Source organism: Cotesia glomerata, linkage group LG1 (genome assembly GCF_020080835.1).
Source record: "Cotesia glomerata isolate CgM1 linkage group LG1, MPM_Cglom_v2.3, whole genome shotgun sequence".
NCBI lineage: Eukaryota > Metazoa > Arthropoda > Insecta > Hymenoptera > Braconidae > Cotesia > Cotesia glomerata.
The window spans coordinates 24,762,110-24,783,359 of record NC_058158.1 but is presented as its reverse complement, the minus strand read 5'-3'; the positions used below and the strand labels follow the sequence as shown (position 1 = coordinate 24,783,359).

General features: G+C 35.1%; 1 protein-coding gene across 2 annotated transcripts in view; it reads right to left on the bottom strand.

Moving 5' to 3' along the window:
- LOC123264467 (mannosyl-oligosaccharide alpha-1,2-mannosidase IA-like) overlaps positions 1 to 21,250 on the bottom strand; it is an 82,883-nt gene that overhangs the window by 36,793 nt on the left and 24,840 nt on the right. The gene's annotated exons all lie outside the window — the stretch shown is intronic.

Here is a 21,250-nt window from a genome sequence, read left to right as displayed (position 1 = left end):
AAGTCCGAGAGGGTTCTAATTTTTTTTATACCTTCTAGTACCCAAAACAAAAATTCTCAGCGAGAATTAGCTTGATCTTTTCCATAGACACGGAGTAATGAATTTTTAACCGTTAAGGGGGGTATTTATAAGGGCATAAGGGGGTGTTCCGGAAGTCGGAAAATGTTCTAATTTTTTTTATACCTTCTAGTACCCAAAACATAAATTCTCAGCGAGAATTGGTTTGATCTTTTTCATAGACACGGAGTAATGAATTTTTTAAGGTTAAGGGTGGGCTTTAGGGGGTGTTCCGGAAGTCCGAGAGGGTTCAAACTTTTTTAATAGTTGTGGGACCCCAAAACGAAAATTCTCAGCGAGAATTGGCTTGATCTTTTTCATAGTCACGGAATTATGAATTTTTTAAAGTTAAGGGTAGTCATTAGGGGATGTTCCGGAAGTCGGAGAGGATTCAAATTTTTTTTATACCTTCGAGACCCCAAAAGAACGTTTTTCAGAAATATTTGGTTTGATCTTTTCAATATTGTGGAAATTATGAATGAAAAACGATTTCGTTTCACGAACGTTCGGAACTTCAGCTACATACATCCTTGGAGGAATTCAAATAAAACTTTGAGATTAGGTTTCTGTCTGGTGCAGATAATACCGTGATCAATAATTCATAATATAATTATAACAAAAAATTATAAATAATTAGAGAAAAATTGTGCAATAGACTAGATAGCCAATAACAATTGTAAACATAGTCAATTTACAATTGTAAAAAAATATATATAAAAATACAGACTAGTCTTTAGAAATAAAAATATTGTAAAATTGTAAATCATCAGGCGTAAAAAATGTATAGACGGAAGGTCAAGGAAATTAACATCATGCTATATTCAGAATTGAGTTTGTCATTAAGAGGTAACTGAATGGTAATTCTGGACAGTGTCTCGGATAGCTTAAGGGAAGAGCAGTTGGCGCGATACCAAAAGATCCAGGTTCGATTCCTGGTCTGGGCCGTCCGATTTATTTTTTCAGTTGAATTTATCTCTGAAGACAAATTTAAAATAAGAATGAAAAAATTGTTTATGCCTGAAGGGAATACAGGCTAACAAAAAATTATAAATAATTAGAGAAAAATTGTGCAATAGACTAGATAGCCAATAACAATTGTAAACATGGTCAATTTACAATTGTAAAAAAATATATATAATTATTACTGTTTTAATTTTAAAAAACTGTGTTTTCAATTTTTTATAAGCTATATAATTCAACTTTTCATTAAATTTTTCAGTTTAATTAAATTCATTCTGATTCATTGACCTGAAAAAGCCTAAAATAATGAATTCTTTAAATTTGTAATTTTTTTCTCGAGTGGTCCATTATGCCCCACTTATCACATTTTGGCCCGAAATATTATAAAAACATCATAGACGCCATAACTTGACGGAAAATGGAAAAAAAAATTTTTACCTAATTTATGAGAGGGGCCGTTATGCCCGAAACCGTCGTGTACCTCTCTCCCCTGTATGATTCAATTTTTTGTTAAATTTTTTAGTTCAATTAAATTTCTTTTAATTCATTTTATCACAAATTTATCATAATTTGAAAAAAAAAAAAATTATTTTTCGTTACAATTTTTTTCGCGAGTGGTCCATTATGCCCCACATATAACATATTGACCCAAAATATCATAAAAAACATTATAGAGGTCATAACTTGAGGGAAATTGAAAAAAAAAAATTTTACTTCTGTCTCAATGGGGGTCCGGCCGAGACCGGAGGAGGGACTCCAGGCTGATCGGTACGTTTTAAGTTTGGCTGTTTAAGTTTGGTGGTATTGCATATTTTTCAGCCTGGAGAGTTATGCGGCGATGGACCAACTTTGGGGAAACTGCACGCATTTGCCTGTGCCCCACCAATAACACAGGGCTTGAGGAAACCATCAAAAAGCCCAAGCCTGTACAGCCTGGCGTGAGTTACAAGCACCGATTTTCACTGAAAATTAAATTTTCAGCTCACAGCGGGACTCGAACCCACGCCTCACCAGTCCCGAGCAAGCCTGATAAGCATTGTACCGCTTGGCCATGGGACTGGCTTATATAGCTAGTAACTATCAAAGTTAAATCTACATTGATATTATTTTAACAGTATATTACACACCTAGGGAAGTAAAGTGTCCCGAGGAGTTAATACTATTGTTTGCTCGACGAAGGCAAGAAGCGGCAACTTCGTTTAGCACAGCGGGCCGAAAGTTGACGCTTTCTGCTCGTCGAGCAAAAAAAGTTATTTTTGCTTTTACTATTTTTATTTTTAATGTGATCTCATAAATTTAGTATACGTTCAAAATATTTTCTAATCAAATGAGTAACACCTATAAATTTTGATATATACTTGTTTAAAATATAATAATATATGGATGATTCTCTGTAAGGACGTCTTAAATCTGTACAAAATTGTCCGACCAAATTATTTTTGATTTTATTAGAAAAAAAATTAACCCTAGACTGGTCACCATTTTTTTAGTTTCTCGCTCGCACTATAGCGAGTCTCTATAGGTTGAGTAGTTGTTATGCGGCGTCACGCTATACGGGTGACCAGTCTAGGGTTAACAAGGGCTACAAAACTATCAGCTTTATGATAATAAATAAACAGCCAAATTAATTTTTGTTTTTTCGATATTTGTGTGTCTTTTGCCATATAACATGACAGGGGACTGTTTTTTTTATCAAATTGAGAAAAATCAAGCTACACGGAAAGAAAAATATGGGAACTATTCCCATAATTTTATGGGAGCAGTTCCCAGGCAATTATAGGAACCGTTCCCATGAATTATGGGAACGGTTCCCATGAATTATGGGAACGGTTCCCATGAATTATGGGAACGGTTCCCATAATTATCGGAAAGTTTCCCAGAATTATGGGAAAATTTCCCATAATAATGGGAATGGTTCCCATAATGGTATAGGAATAGTTTTTATAATTATAGGAATGATTCCTATACAAGTCATGTATCTTCCACAGGAATGTATCATGCGGCAGCCCCAATTTTTTTTTTTTTCCATGTTGGATTTAAACCTATATGTTGTGGGAACCATTCCTATACTATTATGGGAATGATTCCCATAAGTTATGGAAACCATTCCTATAATAGTATAGGAATGATTCCTATAGCATTATGGGAACCATTCCCATAATTTTATAGGAATAGTTCCCATAATATTTTGGGATTAGTTCCCATAATGATATAGGAATAGTTTCTATAATAGTATAGGAATTATTCCTATAGTATTATGGGAACCATTCCCATAATGGTATAGGAATAGTTCCCATGATTTTCTTTCTGTGTAACTATTTCAATGCATTCAATTTTTCAATTTCTCAATGAATGTTTATATTAATTATAATAATATTAAGACTTGTGGATCCAATTTTATAATTAAATTATAAATAAAAATAGTTGCCAGGGGACTGAGTTTTGAAGTGGCCCAGACACATATTTCCAGCACAAACGGTGCTTTGACACTAAATAAAATGGCGATAAAGCGCTAACAGCCATATGGTTATTAACTTAAGGCTAGTTAGATCCTTTTAAATAGTTCCACGGATATGATTTCAGGAAATAGTGCCTTTTCGCTCCGAAAACGTTCCAGGTTCAATCCGGAATTTTCCCGGAACTACCCACCTCTAACCTAAACGCTTAAAATTTCACCGATTTCGTTTTTGAGCTCTCAGAGCTCGAAAAGACATATAGCTACTCTATGCTTTTGAGCTCTTCAAGCTCAAAAGTCTGATGAGACTTAGACACAATACTATTTTTGAAATTTTCAAACTACGATAACTTTTGAATGGATCAACCAATTTTCACGTAGTTGGCGACGATCTATGTTTATTTTTAAGCTCTACACTGAAAAAAAAAATTTTTTTCCTCCTAGGATACTAAATTTTTTACTCGAGTTTTCTTGATCTAAAAAAACTGGTATTCTTAACCTTAAAATACCACGCATTATTATAAGGCTAGTTTTTTTGACAGTGAGAAAACGGTATTCTTATAGTTAAAAAACTTTCGTATTTTAATCATAAGAATACCAGTTTTTTAACCATAATGAAACATTTCCTTGGTAGAAAAAAAATTTTTATCAGTATATCAAAGATTTACAATGATGAAAATCGATCTGATGAAAAATTTCGGAGTTGTTTGGAAAAAACACTTATTTCGAAATTTTTCGTTTTCGATATCTCACGAACGGACCAACCGATGTTGACAAGGCTGGCGGCAATCGACTTGGTTTTTTAAGTTTAAAAGCGGATTAGTTTTTGGAATTGATCGGTGGAGCCGTTTAGAAGTTATTCCAAAAAGAACATTTTTTGAAAATTTTATTTTTGAGATTTCTCAAAATCTAGCGATACACACACACACACACACAGCCGCACGGACACCATCACGGGAAGATTCCTGTGACTTTATAACGTCGAGATCTGATGAAAACTCGATTTTCGCAAAACGGGGTAAAACCAATAACTTCCCGAATTTTTTCAAAATTTTCAATTTTTCTTAGCCGGAAGTGAAAAATTGTAGGTAAGATTACTATTTAAACATCGTAATCCAGGACTAGACCTTTAATAATTCCTCTATCATAATATAAAATTTTTTAATGTACAATGTAACATCGTAAAAATTCGTATATTGACTACTTTTACACACATTTCTACGATGTTACATTATAAATTTTGAATTGTAAAATTATATAAGTGAAGATATCGAAGTCTGGTTTTGGATTTCGATGTGACAATTGTAATTATTCCTATAAATTTATTTCCGTATACTCGTTCATTCTGAAGAATGCTTAATACTCTGAATATTTTTATATCCATGTTTTTTTCTGAAATATATATGCTTTTCAAGAACAAATTTAATAGTAGATTATTATTAAATTATTTCTAGTTATTGGCGAATGTTCGAAACTTCGAATTCTTTGAGGCATATCGAATCAACTTCGATAACTTGATTCGCACAAGATTCGCACAGCTCTAGTTATAACAGAATTTTTTACTTACAGTTATCGAACCAAAATCTACGACTCAATTCTGGAATCGATGATAAGTTGAAAAAGGTGTAGCAACAAGATTAGAAATCGTTGAAAAATCTATGACGTACATTTTGCAGATTTTAAATATAAAGTTTTAAGTTTTTTATGTTATAACTAAATTTTCTGTCGGCAGATATCGATTTGAAATTTCCGGAATTCCAACCTAAAATCTTATACGTGTCAGAAAAAGTATAACAGAAATATTAAGAACCGTGAAAAAGTTCATGGCAAACTTTTTGGGAATCGCGGTTCAGATTGAAGCAATCTCGCCCGGAGGTCTCTTTTCGGGTTTTTCTCATTTCTAAAACATTTTTATAAAATATGAAACGTTTAAAAAGAGTATTTCATGCTGTCCACGGCAATATTTTTCAACAGAAAAAATTTATATGGGTTTCGGAAGAGCCAGCTAAAATACTGAGGAAACAGTCGGAAATTGCGATACTCCACGGAAAAGAAAATATCGCCCTGGTAGCTATCCAGTGGATCGTGAACGTAACATCGTAATGAGTAAAAAACAGTTTCATTATTTTCATGATACTTCAAATCCTGATTACTATGATTCAATTGTATTGTGAATTTTTCAACACATAGCGATGGTTAGGAAATGTTTCTCTGCTACGGCGAAATGTGTCGTGATTATCGCCATATACCTCCGCAGCGTTACCACTCATATCCAAATTCGTAAGTTCCCGACTAGAAATTGTAGTGAGGAATGCCGAAGAATTAGTGAGGGGCAAGTTTGGCTTACCTAACTTAGGCAAGCCTAATTTGCGCCTTCTTAAATCCACGTTAGGCAAAACGAAGATTGGCATGCCAAATTTGCATGTAATTTGGGACATCTATGGCAAGCCGAACTTCGGCGAACCTTTGGAATGCCTGACTAGCTGGAAGTAACGGTAACCAAAGATTTGCCGAAGTTTGGCTTGCCATAAATGTCCCTAATTACCTTTAAGTTTGGTAAACTGAATTTTCGTAAGCCTTTGGATTTTATAATTTCCTGCAAGTTAGGTATTCCAAACACTCGCCAAACTTCGTCTTACCATAGATGGCCCTAATTACTTTCAAGTTTGGCAAACCGAACTTCCGTAGACCTTTGGATTTTATAATTTCCTGCAAGTTAGGCATTCCAAACATTCGCCAAACTTCGTCTTACTATAGATGGCCCCAATTACTTTTAAGTTTGGCAAACCGAACTTCCGTAGGCCTTTGGATTTTATAATTTCCTGCTAGTTAGGCATTCCAAACGTTTGACGAACTTCGGCGTTTCTTGCCAAAGTACTCTAAAACGGAGTGGGAGAAGATATTTGGCTTTGAGTCTTTCCAAGGTTAAGCCTTTTAGTTCTATACATATAAAAGTGTTTATTTATGAGAGTATTTGTGTATTGTACATATAAACATGGTGTCTCATGTACCCGACTTGAAATTTCAGTGAGGCATATGTCGAAGAACCCATTCGGGGCAAGTTTGGCTTGCCTAACTTAGGGTTGCCTAGATTATACCTCATAAAAACCAAGGTAGACAGAACGAAATGTTTGGTTTGCCATATTTGAACGTAACTAGGAAAGTTTAATGGATTCCTTAAGTCTGATATATCATGGGAACGCCGAACTGGTTTCAAGTAACGATAACCTGAGTTTTGCTAGTTTGGAGCGAATTTGGCTTTCCGAACTTAGGCTAGCCCAATTCGAATCTTATTTGTTTTAAATTAGGCAAGCCGAACATTGGTTGTGCTTATAAGTATCTTGAAGTAAGAGGTCGCTCATCATCGGCGTAGCGTCGCGGTATGGTATAGGGCCCTCGTGCGTCGGGTACCGTGTTCGAGTCTCGCGTTCGACATGTACGATTTTTAATAATTTATAATTACTATTAAGGCGAGTGTGAAGTAAAGTTAAGTGTTATGTGTGATTAGTGTATCTAACTCCTCCATCATCTCCTTCCCCCTTGACTTATCAAATCTACCAATCAAAAAAAAACTCTTCACATTAAAAAACGCTCCAAAAAACAAAAAAAAAAATTACAGAAAAAATAAAATTAAATAATAAAAATAACATTAAATAAAAGCAGCAAAGAATTTGTTTTTTTTTTTTTTATTCATGAAATATTTAAAAAATTTAGTCCTAAATTTAATATTTATACTTAAAATAGTAAAAGAAGATAAAAAAATAAGCATTTGTTATTATTAATTTTCGCTAGATAATAAAAAAGCTAAAAATCAAGAAAGAATTAGATTTGGATTCTTCGTTGCGAATTTGGTTTCCAAACTGCAACCTAATCAGGAAGCCAAGTTAGGCTGAGCCTCGCAACTGCGTTACATCCCAAACTTCGGCCTGGTTTGGATGCCTCACTTACTGCAAGTTTGGAATTCGGCATGCCTTACTTGCGCCAAATCACTGCCTCACTGAAATTTCTAGTCGGGTTACTCGTAAATGTTTACAATGTGACAAAAAAATATTTATTATTTTAATTTACATTAACAGCATAACAATATTAATAATGAAAATTTAAAGCTTAAATATCTGCCTATTATGAATTATGAAAATGGAATTAATTTTTTGTGAAATCGCAATACGGACGAATGTGACATGTAGTCCGGATCCATATGAATCGTGATCATCGCTATACAATGTATCGAGCATTTACGTACATAGAGTATAGTAATATGAGTATCGTTATAATCACAATACTGTTTAGTGATGAGCGCGATATTTTTTTCTCCGTATAAGTCAAATAATTGAAAAACTCGAACTTTTTGAAAGGGTCAAATAGTTCGACTCGAATATCAAATTCAACTGATCACTGTCATTTACATTTTTCAGTCTATTACGTATATACATATAATGGAGGCAGGCTGGCAATAGCCTAGTCGGCTCAGTGCCCGCTTTTCGAAAGAGTAGGACCCGGGTTCGATCCCGACACGCACCACTATTTTTCAGTGATTATAAATAAAAATATGTGCGTTACGTTTCCAGCCTCTGAAAGTGGCAGAGATAGCCGGGCGGCACACTTCTGACTTGGGTGATCACCCATTTAAGCAACAACTTGAATGGGTGACCACTCTAGTCGGCGTTAGTTAGCGCGAGGGATCTCTGCACACTAGGAGAGGAGCCTAATGCTCCAGTGGTCGATAAAGAAGAGTTTCTTATCAATCACTGTAGACTTAGCCTAGCTGAGAGGTGAGGTTCAGGGCGAATGCGGTACAGAAAGCACAAGTCGGTCCACAGCCGCAATATAAAGCAGAGGAAGTGTTGGGTGGGACTTGCTGAGGTCCAATATGAAGAAGAGCAAGGAAAGCGTAAATGCTAGGAGAAAGAGGGAGATCAGCCTTGTAAAAACCGAGAAAGGTGTACAAGTAAAAAGCAATAATAATAAAAAACATATAATGGAGGCAAATAATTTTTGTCGTTTTCTCTTGAATACCTTTATTCGAACAGCTACTGGCGCACAAGCTTTGAATTCCATTACCTAATTAAGCTGGCATCCTTTGGCTGGTAAGACTACTGCTTAATATGCAGCACGAATTTTCGTAGATTACTTTATTGAGCCAATCAGTTGATTAATATTTGTTTCAACGTAATTGTTGATAATATTTATAATAAAAAAATTAAGGCTAACGAATGCTTCTCGTTAATAACTCGGATTTTTAATTAATAATTAGTTGACAAACTGTTTTTTGCTAAACGAATAATGCAATCATGCTTGGCGTGAGAGTGAAATAGTAAATTGAGTTTATGATTATTTTTTATATAAATACAACATAAATTATTTAAGAAAATTAACGAACTAAACAAAAGTCTGAAATTTTCTGATCATACAGGCGTTGTCAAGCATTCATTTTATAAATATTACAACAGAGAGAACTTCTCATGAACCGATATGTCCAAGCCACTTGTGACGCTACCTTTATTTTGTCAGGTCAAAATGCTATTAGTTCAATTGAATGATTATTTCCGATGATCGTCTGAAAGTTTCAAGTTTTCCTAACAACTTGAAATTTTGTTAGTTTTTTTTGTTGCAACGCGGTAACTGTTTTAGTTCCAAATGTTTATCAATTGCTGAGTAAGTTTGGTTAGAGTATGTTATACATGAATCTTCAAAATTCACTAAAAGTTTATTGATTTTTATTCAGTAATGTCTAATTCCAATTTTTAACAGATATATCAATTAAATTTTTCTACAATGTTTATAGTATACATAAGAATCACCAAGAAAATAAATAAATAAATAAACGACGTAAAAAATTCATTAAATAATATTTAAGAAAAAATATATTTCACAAAGTATTCTTGAAATATTGAATATAAGTATAAAAAAAAAGTACAGAATTGTATATTAATTTTAAAAGTGTACACAACTCTGCCGTCGTAATGACAAATATTTGAAAAGCACGCTACACTTGAGAATCGCAAACTTTGTACGGCTTCAAGCTACTTCTGAATCTACGAAGGAATCAGCGAAGAATAGAAATGAAAGTAAATGTATATTCACGTCTGTATACTTGCTGGAGTTACTTTAAAATGTATATCTGTAAGGATAATATTTACATGCGTGTGGACGTTCTTTCTCGACAGTATAAGTACTTCTCAAAATAATACTGTTAAAACGAAGTCTATTAAATTATGTTAAAGTTACAAATTATTCATGTATGAATGGCGATAAAAAAAAGCTATGCAGTTATTCAAAAGCATAAAAAATAACTTGACACTGAACAGTAAAAAAAATTGCAAAATCACTGTTTAAAACTATTTTGTACAAAAGACATACAGTTAGAGGGCGCCAACGACGACGGTTAAAATGCCAAAATGCGCCCTTGTTATTCTCGGTTCACATCTTTCTACGGCGTACAAGCAAATTCGCTTCCTTATTTCGCTCGGTTTCTTTTATCGTCTTTTGTGAATAGCCTCAGATGATGAGTTTTTCCTCAAATGGCCCTAGCTTCAATGCGACAATGAATAGGGCACTTAATAATAGCACTTGACCTGTGTGATATTATTCCGTTATACTCACTATAAATGGATTTTATTAGAATAATTTATAAAATAAAGAGAAGCGTGCATTCTAAGCTGTTAAATTATACTGAAAAAATGATGATGATGATATCCATTTTTTACACTTGAAGCTCAAAACATTGTGAGTAATTCACTTTCGGTTAAAAATTTTTTATATGAACACTATAGCGGTAAATCAATTTTGCAGTTCATATAATATGAAAAAGATATGTTTAGTAGTAAAAATACCTAATGAAAATTCAAAAAATTACTTTTAAATTTACAAAGATTATATGCATTATTTCAAACACAATCTACATTAATAGAACAAGATTATATGAACTACTAACAACAATATTTTTTCAATTCCAATATGACTTGTTCTTTATACATATTACACATAATACATTTAAACAAAGAAAAAGAGAAAGAAGGGAAAGACAGAGGATCAAATGAAAGGAAGTAAAGTATCCAACAAATGTAATGTTTAACTAAAAAAAAAAATAATTTTTTTTTCCATTGCAGTTAAGTTGCGGCTACAGTTGTGTCAGAATTCCAGTTTGCATTCTACTTTCTCACTCTCTCCTCGTCAGAAGCACCCATTCTCGTTTATCCTTCGTCAGTGTTGTACGAAAAGTTTTACGAATGTGACAAAAACAAAAAAATATAACAACAAAAATAAATAAAAAACGATAGAAAAGAGAAGAAACATCAGAACGTAAACATTCGAATCGTCATACGATAAAGAAAGAGAGATCTGGTGATGGAAGACAAGAAATTTAACAATGCAGACCAGCGGCCTCACTTGGTCGTCGTTCAAAAACCCTCCTCTACTTCAGGTACCAAAGATAATTATCTTAGTTCCAGGTTTAATAGACGCTACGGTATTTCAGATTGGACCTAATGACGGCGTTTACTGAATTTATACTGCCGCACCGACGTCAAGAGGACTTCTAAAATTGTTGAGCGCAAATTATCTCCTTGACGTCGTAGTTGTTGTCGTCATTGTTGTTGTTGTTCTCATTGTTGTTGTCATTGTCATGAGCTATCTTTGTCATGGTCATTCGTGCAGTGTCACTCTGCCTTGATGTATGTTCAATTATCAAAACCACGTAGACACATCAACCAACGTATAAATAACCAGCTATCAAGGTAAGTCAAGATTAAAGGAGTAGAAGAGGGAGGTACTAATCATTAAACTCATTCTGGTTCTTCGAATCGTAAAGAATGATGACAGGATCATATGAATTACACTGAATTGAAGAACATAAAACGTGTTGCATCTGCAATCCCAAGAAAAACATTTTAGCAAGATTTTAACCAAGGACATGCAATAACGTTAAACGGCAAGGACAATAACGAAAACTGAAACAAAAGAAACCAAGAAAACAACTATCCAATACAAAAATCCTCATAAACGAGAAAATTGGCCTCAATTGACTCAACAAATGATATTTTGTATTTCATTCTGCTCATGAAGCTCGTGAAACACTAAAGTCACAATGAGAGTTTCCATAGTAGACCGACGAGTAAAGAAAAGAGCTGGGGAAATCAAATTTTAGATGATGGGAAAAAAATAGGAAAGAGCTAGAGCGGAAGAAAAGAAACAGATTTAATCTTGGTTGGATAAAAGAGGAAAAGCAAGCCGGACGGTTAGTCGGTGAGTCGTTGGGCGGGATAAATGTGGAAAAAGCGAGACCAATGGCCCATTTGAAACGATATTGCCGTCAGAGTCGGCTGAACGCTCTAGGATAAATTTTCCCGCTCGACAGAGCGACGTATAACCGCTTCACGAGGACGATCATAAGAGCCTAGTGAATAGAGAGAGATCCAAAAGGAAGACGAGGAGAATAAGTTGAAGAGGGCTAAAAAGGGGAAATGCAGCTATGCAACGGAATGCAAAACAGATATTTGAAATTCCAGAGACGCAATAGCTAACGGATAAAGGATATATGAGAAAAGGTTCCCTGGATAAAGGGGTTTCTTGATCGATTGTGATAAACTATATCTCCAACGATACTAAGATATTAATAATTTTATATTCAAGCTGCAAAGTCTGTCACTGGTATTTTACAGAAATACCATACGATCTATGCGATGTGTTAAGGGATATAATCCGTAATATGATCACGGTAATGATAATTTAATTTTTAGGTGAAGAGATTTTAAGGATACAGATGAAATCTAAATAAATTTAATTTGTCAAATCGTAACGGGAAAATTACAAAAAGAAAAAATCAAGAGAGAAGGAGAGAACAACAGAGAAAACAGTCTCGTGCAAAACAACCTGTTGAATGTGAAAAAAAACCCTATAACAATGTAGTGAACACTGAACCCACAAAAAATAAGTGATTCATTGTTCCTGTTATATAACATTTCATTTTGTAATGTTTCCGGACAAAAAATCATAATTTCAAAGTTTCATTTCAATTTTTTAAGTTCGGAATCGATGTGATTCAACAATTATAAAAAATTTTCAAGTTGATATGTAGTAAGTTATATTTAAAGAAAAACACCGGTTCATAAGATATACTAAGTTATTTACTCTTCTTTTGGTAAAAGATGGCTGCTCGGCTCTCTACTACTCTGAAATCAGATTTTTACTTTATACTTGGATAGCTACAATAAATTCTCAAAGTTCATAGGCTTTGATCAGTCGAGGCTAAAGTGAAAGCAAAGGTCGGGTAAATATAACACACTTCCGATATTATAAAGTCAACCTAAATTAACTGCTTTGACTTCAACTTTATCAACTGAAAGGAAATTTATAAGATACATATTTTTCAAGTACACAGAAATGAATAAAACTGTAGGATAAAAGCTAATACTTGCACTGGACAAGTACTTTTATAACATTAATAGAATTATAAACACAGTTACGTTCTTTTTTTTTCTCTAGAATTTAGTAAAATAAGTTTAAAGAGTTGAATGTGTACGTTTTGAGATATTAATACAAGTTTGGTTATGTACAATAAAAAATTACCGATAATTTATCACTTTTTAGTACTTATTCATTCCATGCCGTAGTAACAAAACTGATTTTTTGTAATACCAACCCGGGGAAAAAGGTTTAGATCTGACCAGATATAATTATATCAGATCTATTTATATCTGATCAGATATGGGATTAGAGACATAATCAGATCTAGTCATATCTGATCAGATCTAAACAGATATAACTATATTTGTTAACTATTAATAAATACTTATAAACTATTTTAATAAATATACTTTCCTCCCAAATAAATATTTATTAAATGTTAGAAAATATTTATTAGAATTTAATAAATTAAATAATTGTTTTCGAATAAATTAATTTGTTAATAGTTAATAAATCTTTCTATCAGCGTATATTAATAATTAATAATTTACAAATTTGATAAAAAAACTTTGTTCATTACGCATCGATCATGGACACGATTCACATTACTTGTAGTTATTACAAACTCTACTCTTCAAGTAAGCCTCGTAGGTAAACAGGTAACCCGAGTAAAAACAGAATTCCGCCGCACCACCGCCGCAACACCGCTGCACGGCTTTTTAGGCTCCGCACCACCGCTGCACTACAGCCGTGACAAATTTGATTATTTTAAAAGTGCCGCATCACCACCACACCACCGCCGTGACAAGTAAAGAATTTATCTATTCGCCGCACTACCGCCGCACCAGCGCCGTGACAAGTAAATAAATTTCTATTCGCCGCACCACCGCTGCACCACAGATGTGACGCGCCCGGGTAAAAATAAAATTATTAATTTTTACGAAAAAATAATAAATTTCGTTCGACCGCCGCACCACCGCTGCACCACCGCCGCACCATACTGCTTTTTTTTAGTTTTTAGCAAAATTTTTTTAGTTAACTATGGCTTGCAGCGCAGTAGGCAATGTTCGAGACTTCCATGCAGACGATCCAGGTTCGAATCCCATCACAGTTCAATTTTTAAAATTCTTTCAGAGTATTTCGATAGGCGTACCGCTTCTGTGCAACCCGAGGACGAAATTAAAAATCTACATCAACAATACGACTAAAAAAATCAATAATTTCGTGGTGCTGATTTAAAAAAAAATTTTTTTTTTGAATATTAGGCATTTGATTAAAAAGAGGTTGATCAATAGGTCTTACATTAAGATTTCTAGTCGCATTATTTATTAATTAATTATTGCGTGATAAATTAATTATGATACCATTTATTGTGAAATTGTAGGTATGATTTAGCATTGGTGCGGCGGTGGTGCAGCGGTGGTGAGGCGATGCTAGGGGGAGTAAATTTTTAGCGTGCGGCGTAATAGTCCGCCAAACGGCGGTCGTGCAGCGGTGGTGCGGCAGTCGAACGAAATTTATTATTTTTCCGTAAAAAATAATAATTTCATTTTTACTCGGGAATGGATTAGTCTTTCAAGCGTCAGGTCCCAGGTTCAGTTCCCGCGCGCGCCGATTTTTTTTTTTATGGAAATAATTCTATATAATTATACGTGTCCCAAAAGTAACGGACGTCATTGTAGCATCTGATGAAAAAAATAATTCTGAGACGAAAAGTCCTTAGCCATTTTTTAATTAACCGCATAGATAATTAATTATTAATTAAAAATAACGTCTAGTGCTCTCTCTCTAACGCATAAAAGGACGTTATTTTAATTAATAATTAATTATCTATGCGTCTGATTAAAAAATGGCTAAGGACTTTTCGTCTCAGAATTATTTTGTTTATCAGATGCTACAATGGCGTCCGTTACTTCTGGGACACTCTGTATAGGGCCACTTTTCGTATATAATTATGTATGAGTATATATAATTATACATAATCTTTTTTACCCGGGCAATTTAAAGATCTGACCAGATCTGATTATATCTGGCTATCTCGTCAGATAGAGACAATTTAAAGATCTGGCCAGATCTGCCTTAGCAGATCTTGCCAGATCTGTTTATATATGGCCAGATCTAATCCGTTTTTCCCGGGAACCGCGAAACTTGGATTTTCGAAATATAGTTAGGAGGGGTAAAATGTATGATATCTGGCCAACTATAGTTGAGTGTACTTTCCTCGCTTCGCTCGATAGTACAACAACATACTTAGTCTTGTTGAGAATGCGACCATAGTCTCAGCCTCGTGAACTCACTTCAAGCTTACCAAAATACCTACCTTTGCGCATACGTATCGAAAATAACTATTTCAATGACGAAAAGAAGTCAGAAAAATAATTGACTCAACAGACGATTTATCGAACGAATCTAATGAAAGCGTGTTAAGAAAAAGTGACATTCGGCAACCAAAATGGAATCGATTTTTTACTCAAATAAACCCACAACGCTGATAATTAAAATACTTCAATCACATTTACAGAATCCCTTTTCCCTGAGTTAAGAAAACTTGTATCCATGAATTAAAATATCTCTTCTTTAATATTTCTTTTTTCAAGCATATAAGTGCATTACAACAATGATAACAGTAATTAAATTAAAGCACAACCTCCACCAAAGTATGTAATTTTATTTTATTATTAATGCTTATTAGGAACTAAATTAGCTAATTTGAGCAGAAATTGCTCAAATCTTTTATTCGAACAATTAACTACAGAAAAAAATCTCGTTGAGAAAATGCATGCATCAAGTTTACTTGTAAAGATTCACAAGCTCTTATTCGTATAAGTGTATAGTTTTCATTGTCAAGCGACTACTTTGCATTCTCCGGCACACTCGAGCCAAGTCGCATTTTAACTACAGCAACACAACACAACAACGACAACGACAACGACAACTGCAACAACAACACCATAGCCACATCATACAAACAGAGCGCCTGAGGTCTTCGCATAAATGTTTAGTGCTGCAGCGCCTCGTGGAATCTTCTCTGGCCATGAGCATGTTGCCGCGCGCGTTGCCAACCCCCTTCCATCGTTTTCTCTCACATTCTTCGCCCTCGTTATACTCGACGCTTTTCGATTGCCCTATACTATACAATTAATGCTTGGACGCGTTTTATTCATCCACAATTCTCTTGTAGATTGGTCATTGCTTTGTTACGTGCGGTTCTGAACTTTCTGATTTATTAATCAGCATAGCAGCAACCAACAACTATTACTTTACTGTTCGAGGATAGGCTAAAAGGTAATTGACATCATCTTTTTCAAAAGAATAACTATACAACTCTTGTAAAAAATTAATAAACCATAAAAGTCAGTCTTTTAAGTAATGCAGTAATTACAAATGATTGTAGTTGAACTTTTTTAATTCTATATCCTAAATATTTCAAATATTTCATTTACCCTAATTAACGAATTTTATTTGAATATGTTTTTTACATTAAGAGTAAGAAATATTTTTATGATTATTTACTTCTCCTTTCAACATTAAATAACTCATTAAAAGATTTATGCTTAGTTTAATGGGTATTTTAATTAAGAGATTTATATTTGACATAGATTAACATTTTTTTATGCATTTTTAGTCATAATTATTTTGAATTTAATATTATTTTAAGCTAAAGCCATCAAAATTAAACTATGGTTTTTACAAGAAACTGGTAAAATTCTTATCTTCATGAGTATTTACTCTATAAAGCGATATTGAAAGAACCTTGTTTCAATTATAATGAAACGTATACGTTATAAAAAGTTTTCGTTTTACGGAAAATAGAAAAAAACGATTAAAAACAGTTTTTTGGCAAAAATTATTTCAATTTGCAAAGAATTTTATTGATCATATTAAAATTTTTATAAAATATATTTAAAATTTTATAATTACGACTCTCAATTTAGTATTGAGAATAACTGTTACACTATAGACTGTTCCAATGTATGGATAAATGCATGGGTAACAATGTGAGCCAAGCAAGGCTTATTTTCTACGTTTCAAAGAGTTTTTGGTGAAATGAAAATTCACTAGGTAGAGTTGATACTGCAGTTTCAAAAAATTTCAGTTAAGGGGGCGTTCCAGTCTAGAAGCATGAATTTCAGGTAATTTTTTGAAGTGCCGTAAAAAGAAAGGCAATCAATATTTTTACTATCCATTTTTTTATAAGTTATTTAGTAAGATTACAAGAATACAAAAAAAAATAAAAACAGTTGAAAATTCAAAAAATTAGCAGCTGATGAAGTGGGAGGATCTCAAAAAATTGGCATGTGACCATGCCCAAGATTACAACCCTCCTAGCAATCGGAAATAAAAAAATGAAAAATATTATTAATCTAAAGTAATGTCGCTATGGCATGAACTACGGTCATCTCCAAATTTCAATTTTTACTATTTTTAAAAAATTCGAAAAAGTCAAAAAAAGTAGTACAAAAAATATTTTTTTTTTTTTTCAAGCAGTCGCCATTTTGTAAAAAATTTTTTTTTCGAGTTTTCCCTAGTTCATGCCATAGCGACATTACTCTAGATTAATAATGTTTTTTATTTTTTTATTTCCGATTGCTAGGAGGGTTGGAATCGTGGGCATGGTCATGTGCCAATTTTATAAGACCCCCCCCCCCCACTTCATCAGCTGTTAATTTTTTGAATTTTCAACTTTTTTAATTTTTTTTTTCTGTACTCTTGTAATGTTAATAAATAACATAAAAAAATGGATAGAAAAAATATTGATTGCCTTTTTTTTACGGCACTTCAAAAAATTACCTGAAATTCATGCTTCTAGACTAGAATACCCCCTTAAGAATATATCGTACTACAGATCCTGTTACGATTTATAGGTACTTAATATTGATATTTAACGTTAAAACTTCACAATTTTCATTTCTTATTTTATAAAATCGCAAATTTCTTTTTGATATCATAATATTTTAACATTCATTAAATTAAAATTGAAAATTTTAGTGCATCGATTTAGTAGCTATTAATTCAGGAATTCCTACTTTTTAAAATTACATTTTTAGTTTTCAAAGCGGGAACTTAAAAAAATAAAAAAAATTTAGGAAAACGGTTGACCCTAAAGGCCATCCCTGCAACTTCCCGCTCATTTCGTACTTAAGCGCACAAACCTACAGTTATTACGTTTTTGAGCTCTTCGAGCTCAAAAAAATAATTTTCGTATCATTTTGAGCTCTTCGAGCTCAAAAATTTGTTAGAAGTTGAATAAAACACTAATTTTCGATTTTTTAACCGCAATAACTTTTGAATGAATGAAACGATTTTTACATGGTTGGTGGCATTTAACGAAGTTTTTGAAGCCTTATAAAGAACTTTTAAGTTTAAATTGATCGAACAAGGAATTTCAAAGTAATTCCTAAAAAACAATTTTTTCGATTTTTTTCGTTAACGATAACTGAGGTTAAGAGCTGATTAGTTTTTGGAATTGAACCTTTAAGCCGTTTAAAAGTTATTCCAAAAAAACCACATTTGAAAAAAATTTTTTTTTCAGTTTTTTTAAGATTTCTCAAAATCTATTGATTTGAATTGGTCCAAATAGTTTTTAAAATCTAAGTTTAGTCAAGCCCTTTCGAATGGTGCCAACCGCGATAAAATCGGTCTAGCCGTTCAAAAGTTATGAGAGGTTTACATACGGCCGTACACACACACACACGCTCTTCGAGCTCAAAAGTCTGATAGAGATTTGATAAGACACTATTGTTTGAATTTTTAAACTGCAATAACTTTTGAATGAATAAACCGATTTTCACGCGGTTGGCAGCATTCGACGCAGTTTTTCAAGCCTCACGAAGAATCTTAAATTTTGAATTGATCGCGCTAGGAATTTCGGAGATATTCCGAAAAAACACTTTTTTCGGTTTTCTTTCGTTCACGATATCTCTCGAACGAATCAACCGATTTTGACCGGACTGATGGCGATCGACGTGGTTTTTTGAGGTTAAGAGCTGATTAGTTTTTGGAATTGAACCATTAAGCCATTTAAAAGTTATTCCAAAAAAACCACATTTGAAAAAAATTTTTTTTTCAGTTTTTTGAAGATTTCTCAAAATCTATTGATCTGAATCGGTCCAAATAGTTTTCAAAATCTAAGTTTGGTCAAGCCCTTTCAAATGGCACCAACCGCGATGAAATCGTTTAAGCCGTTCGAAAATTATAAGCGGTTCACATACTTTCACACACACACACACACACACACACACACGCACGCACGCACGCACACACGCACGCACGCACGCAAGCACACGCACGCACGCACGCACGCACGCACGCACGCACGCACGCACGCACACACACACACACACACACACACACACACACACACACACACACACACACACACACACACACACACACACACACACACACACACACACACACACACACACACACACTCTTCCAGTCAAGGAAGTCCAAGAGAGAGCAAGCAGTAGAAAAGCTCCAGAAGCAACCGCCGGAAGAGTCCAGGCCAGAGCCTAATCGGAAAGAACCGCGCAAACGGATTAGGCCGGACGCACTGATCATCCGCCCCGCAGAGACGGCAAAGTATGCTGAAATTCTGAAGCGAATAAAGCAGGACGTCCCTGACGAACAGGTCCGTACTACAGTGGATAAGATCCAAAGAACTAGGACCGGGAGCTTGCTGATTACGCTTTCGAGGAAGAGCGCTGACCGAGGCCAAGCCTTACAGAAGACCATCGCGGACATCCTCCAAGAAGACGCGAAGGTAATCTGCAAAGGGCCACAGGAAGACGTCGAAATCCGAGATCTTGACGGTACCACAACCAAGGAGGATATTCAGGCTGCATTGCAAACGGAAATCGGAGAAACCTGCGAGATACCACTAGGGACAATTAAGATTCATAAGGCCTACAGAGGTACTCAGACAGCTGTTGTGACACTACCAGCAGCTGCAGCGCGCAAGATATTGGCAGGAAGCGGTAAAGTCCGGATCGGCTGGACCAACTGCCGAATCAGAGCTACGAGGAGACCAATCCAATGTTTCAAGTGCTGGCACTTTGGACATCTTGGATCCCAGTGCAAGAGCAATGTGGATCGGTCTAAGCTATGTATTAGGTGCGGACAAGAGGGACACAAGATTGCTGAATGCAAAAACCCAGCGAAATGTGTATTATGCGCGGATCAAAGTGCGGAGAACTCGGCTCATCATGCCGGCGCATCCAGGTGCCCAGTATTTAAAGAGGCACTCCAGAAGATAACAAACAAACAGACATGAAGATATTGCAGCTAAACCTAAACCATTGCGAAGCTGCACATGATCTGCTTATGCAAACAGCAAGAGAACTAGAGTTAGACTTAGTAATGATAGCAGAGCCATATAGATACCTGAATACCCAGCCTTGGGAATCTGACAGCACCACCAAGGCTGTCATCTGGTCTTGTGGTAAGCATCCCTTCCAGAGTGTAGTTAACAATGATAATGCCGGCTTTGTAGCAGCAACAGTTAACGGCATCCGTTTCTACAGCTGTTATGCACCACCTAGCCTATCCATTGTTGAATTCACTGAATTCTTGGACAAACTGACCGAGGACGCCAAGCAGCATTATCCGGTCGCGATTGCCGGTGACTTCAACTCCTGGGCAGTAGACTGGGGCAGCAAGCAGACAAATGCGCGAGGAAAAGCACTCCTCGAAGCTTTCTCTACACTAGATGTAGTCCAGCTCAACAGTGGTGATACGCCAACCTATACTAAAGGGGAAGCAAGCTCTATTGTAGAACTCACTTTCGTCAGCAGCAGCCTCATCAGTGGGAAATACGACTGGAAGGTGATGGATATCTACACAGCCAGCGACCACAAAGGCAATTCTCTGGGAAATATTACATGACCGGAATACAAGAAGACCAATCAAGTCACTCAATACCATTGGATGGAAAGTGAAGTCTTTTGACACAAGCACATTGATAATAGCCCTGAATAGTGAACCGATTACTACTGGACCCGCAGAAGAAATGACCAAGGACCTGATGAAAAGAGTTGTCCAGGCCTGTGACGCAAGTATGGTCCGGAAATGCAGCATAAGCCAACGCCCGGCAGTACACTGGTGGAACGACCACATCAGCGTTCTTCGGAAAGAGTGTCTAAAGAAAAGGAGAATATCCCAGCGTGGCTATCGACGACCCAACTCTGCGGAGCTGGTCGCAGAGTACAAAAAAGCCCGTCGATTACTGAACAAAGCCATCAAGGATAGTAAGAGGCAATGCTGGAAAGAGCTCATCAACGAGGTGGACAAAGACCTGTGGGGTAGGCCGTACAAGGTGGTCATGAATCACCTAAAGGTCAAACAAATGCCGGCACCCACATGCCCACAACT